Source organism: Bos javanicus, chromosome X, assembly GCF_032452875.1.
Source record: "Bos javanicus breed banteng chromosome X, ARS-OSU_banteng_1.0, whole genome shotgun sequence".
NCBI lineage: Eukaryota > Metazoa > Chordata > Mammalia > Artiodactyla > Bovidae > Bos > Bos javanicus.
The window spans coordinates 46422216-46428738 of NC_083897.1; positions in this window are offsets into that span (position 1 = coordinate 46422216).

A 6523-nucleotide genomic window follows, 5' to 3' on the forward strand; every position below is an offset into this window, starting at 1 on the left:
CAGTATGCTCTCTAGGTTGGTCATAACTTTCCTTCCAAGGAGTAAGCGTCTTTTAATTTCATGGCTGCAGTCACCATGTGTGGTGATTTTGGAGCCCAGAAAAATAAAGTCTGACACTGTTTCCACTGTTTCCCCATCTGTTTCCCAAGAAGGGATGGGACCAGATGCCATGATCTTCGTTTTCTGAATGTTGAGCTTTAAGCCAACTTTTTCACTCTTGACTTTCACCTTTATCAAGAGGCTTTTTAGTTCCTCTTCACTTTATGCCATAAGGGTCGTGTCATCTGCATATCTGAGGTTATTGATATTTCTTCCAGCAATCTTGATTCCAGCTTGTGCTTCTCCCAGCCCAGCGTTTCTCATGATGTACTCTGCATATAAGTTAAATAAGCAGGGTGACAATATACAGCCTTGACGTACTCCTTTTCCTATTTGGAACCAGTCTGTTGTTCCATGTCCAGTTCTAACTGTTGCTTCCTGACCTGCATACAGGTTTCTCAAGAGGCAGATCAGGTGTTCTGGTATTCCCATCTCTTTCAGAATTTTCCACAGTTTATTGTGATCCACACGGTCAAAGGCTTTGGCATAGTCAATAAAGCAGAAATAGATGTTTTTCTGGAACTCTTTTGCTTTTTCCATGATCCAGCGGATGTTGGCCATTTGATCTCTGGTTCCTCTGCCTTTTCTAAAATCAGCTTCAACATCAGGAATTTCAAGGTTAACATATTGCTGAAGCCTGGCTTGGAGAATTTTGAGCATTACTTTACTAGCGTGTGAGATAAGTGCAATTGTGCAGTAGTTTGAGCATTCTTTGCCATTGCCTTTCTTTGGGATTGGAATGAAAACTGACCTTTTCCAGTCTTGTGGCCACTGCTGAGTTTTCCAAATTTGCTGGCATATTGAGTGTAGCACTTTCACAGCATCATCTTTGAGGATTTGGAATAGCTCAACTGGAATTCTATCACCTCCACTAGCTTTGTTCGTAGTGATGCTTTCTGAGGCCCACTTGACTTCACATTCCAGGATGTCTGCCTCTAGGTCAGTGATCACACCATAGTGATTATCTGGGTCATGAAGATCTTTTTTGCACAGTTCTTCTGTGTGTTCTTGCCATCTCTTCTTAATATCTTCTGCTTCTGTTAGGTCCATACCATTCCTGTCCTTTATCGAGCCCATTTTTGCATGAAATATTCCCTTGGTATCTCTGATTTTCTTGAAGAGATCTCTAGTCTTTCCCATTCTGTTGTTTACCTCTATTTCTTTGCATTGATCGCTGAGGAAGGCTTTCTTATCTCTTCTTGCTATTCTTTGGAACTCTGCATCCAGATGTTTATATCTTTCCTTTTCTCCCTTGCTTTTCACTTCTCTTCTTTTCACAGCTATTTGTAAGGCCTCCCCAGACAGCCATTTTGCTTTTTTGCATTTCTTTTCCATGGGGATGGTCTTGATCTCTGTCTCCTGTACAATGTCATGAACCTCATTCCATAGCTCATCAGGCACTCTATCTATCAGATCTAGGCCCTTAAATCTATTTCTCACTTCCATTGTATAATCATAAGGGATTTGATTTAGGTCATACCTGAATGGTCTACTGGTTTTCCCTACTTTCTTCAATTTAAGTCTGTATTTGGCAATAAGGAGTTCATGGTCTGAGCCATAGTCAGCTCCTGGTCTTGTTTTTGCTGACTGTATAGAGCTTCTCCATCTTTGGCTGCAAAGAATATAATCAATCTGATTTTGGTGTTGACCATCTGGTGATGTCCATGTATAGAGTCTTCTCTTGTGTTGCTGGAAGAGGGTGTTTGCTATGACCAGTGCATTTTCTTGGCAAAACTCTACTAGTCTTTGCCCTGCTTCATTCTGTATTCCAAGGCCAAATTTGCCTGTTACTCCAGGTGTTTCTTGACTTCCTACTTTTGCATTCCAGTTCCCTATAATGAAAAGGACATCTTTTTGGGGTGTTAGTTCTAAAAGATCTGGTTGGTCTTCATAGAGCCGTTCAACTTCAGCTTCTTCAGTGTTACTGGTTGGGGCATAGACTTGGATTACTGTGATATTGAATGGTTTGCCTTGGAAACGAACAGAGATCATTCTGTCGTTTTTGAGATTGCCTCCAAGTACTGCATTTCAGACTCTTTTGTTGACCATGATGGCCACTCCATTTCTTCTGAGGGATTCCTGCCTGCAGTAGTAGATACAATGGTCATCTGAGTTAAATTCACCCATTCCAGTCCATTTCAGTTCGCTGGTTCCTAGCATGTCGACATTCACTCTTGCCATCTCTTGTTTGACCACTTCCAATTTGCCTTGATTCATGGACCTGATATTCCAGGTTCCTATGCAATATTGCTCTTTACAGCATCAGACCTTCCTTCTATCACAAGTCACATCCACAGCTGGGTATTGTTTTTGCTTTGGCTCCATCCCTTCATTCTTCCTGGAGTTATTTCTCCAGTGATCTCCAGTAGCATATTGGGCACCTACTGACCTGGGGAGTTCCTCTTTCAGTATCCTATCATTTTGCCTTTTCATACTGTTCATGGGTTCTCAAGCAAGAATACTGAAGTGGTTTGCCATTCCCTTCTCCAGTGGACCACATTCTGTCAGATCTCTTCACCATGACCCGCCCATCTTGGGCTGCCCCACGAGCATGGCTTAGTTTCATTGAGTTAGACAAGGCTGTGTTCCTAGTGTGATTAGACTGACTAGTTTTCTTTGAGTATGGTTTCAGTGTGTCTGCCCTCTGATGCCCTCTTGCAACACCTACCGTCTTACTTGGGTTTCTCTTACTTTGGGCGTGGGTATCTCTTCACAGCTGCTCCAGCAAAGTGCAGCCAATGCTCCTTACCTTGGATGAGGGGTATCTCTTCACCACCACCCTTCCTGACCTTCAACGTTGGATAGCTCCTCTAGGCCCTCCTGTGCCTGCGCAGCCACAGGCATTGGGTTGGTCCTCGGGCTTAAGGGCGTGGGGTATCTCCTCTCGGCCGCCCCCCGTGGCCTCGGGCGTGGGGTTGCTCCTCCCAGCTGCCGCCCCTGGCCTCAGGGGCCTATTATTTCCAGTTTAACAACAAGTATTTGATATCAGAATCAGGTGGAAATCTAGATGATCAAGGATCTATTTAAAATTTTTAAAAGTTGTATCAGAAATATTTTAATAATATATATGATGAAAGAATGCAGAACATTTTTCAAGCAGGTCAAAACTAGAGCACAATGAAGTTAGGAACAAAATATAATGAAATGAGTATATCTTGCTTAGTTAAATGTATTTTAAAGTCTTGTGATTCAAGTATTTAGAAATACTGCCTGTTTAGTAAAAATTTAATCCATTTATTTATTTGAGAACTATTTATTAAACAGCTACTCAATGTTGGCATTGAGTGTACAGTAGTGATGAAGACAGGTACTATTCATCTTTTTGAAGCCAGGGCCAACTTATCCATTAGGCATGGTGAACACAGTGCCTAGGAACCACAGTACTTTTCAGGGATCCACAAAAATATTTTAATTTTCTTTAAGATGAGAAATAAGAAATGAAATGAATGTAATCCTGGCTGGACTGTATTAGTCTTTATTCTAATGCAGTGATAAAATATAATTTTAATGTTAGTTATGGCTAAAGAGGCCCACAAAAGCAAAAGTTGCTAGGACAGGCCTGTGGGGATTTTATGTTCTATTAGAGGAGACTGGCTAGTGCTGCTTCTGATAAAGAAAGAAAAGGAGGAAGGAAGGAAAGAAGGAAAGATGGCTGGAAGAATGAAGGGAAGGAAGAAGGAAACAGTCATTAAACTTCGACCTCCCATCCTCCATAAAGAGATTGATTCCTAGAAAAGCAAGATAGGTTTAAGACTCCAAGAGTTGTATTCAGCGTGAGGAAGATCTTAGGAAGACTCTGAAATAAAGAGCATCTTTAATAATCCTCATGGTAAAACATTTGAAATCTATTCAAAGGAAAGAACTCAGAAGATAGGAAAATATTTCGACCTACTGGATCCTCTAAAGTTCACTAAATTTAACAGGTCATCACACCCATTTCTCTTTCCTCCCTCACATGGGCAATGACCCACATGCTTTTTGATTGCTGAATAAGATAAGATCATGTGACCTGCTAAGAGATTTTTAATCAATAGAAAAGAGCAGCAGGCACAAATGTATGGAGTTTATCAAACACTGGCATAGCAACATAAAATTTGATTAGAGTGGATTTCCACTTTTTTTGTTTGTTTGTTTATTTTTTTAAATTTTATTTTATTTTTAAACTTTACATAATTGTATTAGTTTTGCCAAATATCAAAATGAATCCATCACAGGTATACATGTGCTCCCCATCCTGAACCCTCCTCCCTCCTCCCTCCCCATACCATCCCTCTGGGTCGTTCCAGTGCACCAGCCCCAAGCATCCAGTATCGTGCATCGAACCTGGACTGGCATCTCGTTTCATACATGATATTTTACATGTTCCAATGCCATTCTCCCAAATCTTCCCACCCTCTCCCTCTCCCACAGAGTCCATAAGACTGTTCTATACATCAGTGTCTCTTTTGCTGTCTCATACACAGGGTTACTGTTATCACCTTTCTAAATTCCATATATATGCGTTAGTATACTGTATTGGTATTTTTCCTTCTGGCTTACTTCACTCTGTATAATAGGCTTCAGTTTCATCCACCTCATTAGAACTGATTCAAATGTATTCTTTTTAATGGCTGAGTAATACTCCATTGTGTATATGTACCATAGCTTTCTTATTCATTCATCTGCTGATGGACATCTAGGTTGCTTCCATGTCCTGGCTATGATAAACAGTGCTGCAATGAACATTGGGGTACATGTGTCTCTTTCCCTTCTGGTTTCCTCAGTGTGTATGCCCAGCAGTGGGATTGCTGGATCATAAGGCAGTTCTATTTCCAGTTTTTTACGGAATCTCCACACTGTTCTCCATAGTGGCTGTACTAGTTTGCATTCCCACCAACAGTGTAAGAGGGTTCCCTTTTCTCCACACCCTCTCCAACATTTATTATTTGTAGACTTTTGGATCACAGCCATTCTGACTGGTGTGAAATGGTACCTCATAGTGGTCTTGATTTGCATTTCTCTGATAATGAGTGATGTTGAGCATCTTTTCATGTGTTTGTTAGCCATCTGTATGTCTTCTTTGGAGAAATGTCTATTTAGTCCTTTGGCCCATTTTTTGATTGGGTCATTTATTTTTCTGGAGTTGAGCTGCAGGAGTTGCTTGTATATTTTTGAGATTAGTTGTTTGTCAGTTGCTTCATTTGCTATTATTTTCTCCCATTCTGAAGGCTGTCTTTTCACCTTGCTGATACTTTCCTTTGATGTGCAGAAGCTTTTAAGGTACAGTTATCAAGACAGTATGGTACTGGCACAAAGACAGAAATATAGATCAATGGAACAAAATAGAAAGCCCAGAGATAAATCCACGCACATATGGACACCTTATCTTTGACAAAGGAGGCAAGAATATACAATGGATTAAAGACAATCTCTTTAACAAGTGGTGCTGGGAAATCTGGTCAACCACTTGTAAAAGAATGAAACTAGAACACTTTCTAACACCATACACAAAAATAAACTCAAAATGGATTAAAGATCTAAACATAAGACCAGAAACTATAAAACTCCTAGAGGAGAACATAGGCAAAACACTCTCTGACATACATCACAGCAGGATCCTCTATGACCCACCTCCCAGAATACTGGAAATAAAAGCAAAAATAAACAAATGGGACCTAATTAACCTTAAAAGCTTCTGCACATCAAAGGATTTCCACTTTAAATGACAACATCAAGTTACTGTACTATTGGAAGGCCATTACAAGTGAGGATGAAGCAGAGCATAGACTACTTAAGGAGATGTATACTTTAGAATCCTTTAGCAATAAATGGAAACAGTTATTTTATGTTATCTTCCCCAAACTTTGCTTTTCTGAAAATACTCAGAGTTGTAGTCATCTTTAACATGAGCTAAAATATGTTTCCAGAAAGTTCTGACACTAATTTTTAAAATCAAACTTACTGGAATAGTTTTGCAACCCCAGAGTATCAGTTCTATGATCACACTGCCATTTAGATTTCCTGCTGTTAGGCACTGCACCAAAAGTTATGACTGGAAAAGTTATGGGAAGTATTCTGCCACCTTAAGGCCCTGGGTTCAGAGAACTGAATCAAGCACCTTGTTTATATTAGTTGGCACACTACAAAGATTATGTAAAAGAGATTTTTTAAACACTAGATGATGTATAATTAATCAGTTCTCATATCTTTGAAGTAGCTGAAAAAATGTCACCAAACACACCACGCACACACACACACACAAATCTCTCTGAGGAATAAGTACTTGCCAATACACATATGCAATCACAGCAACATTCTTTTCTCTGTTTAGAAGTCAGAGCAGACTAGCTCAAGACCTGTTTTTTCTTTTTTTTAAGTGGCATTGATTTACAATTTTATGTTAGCTTCAGGTGTACAGCAAAGTGATTCAGCTATATATTGTTTT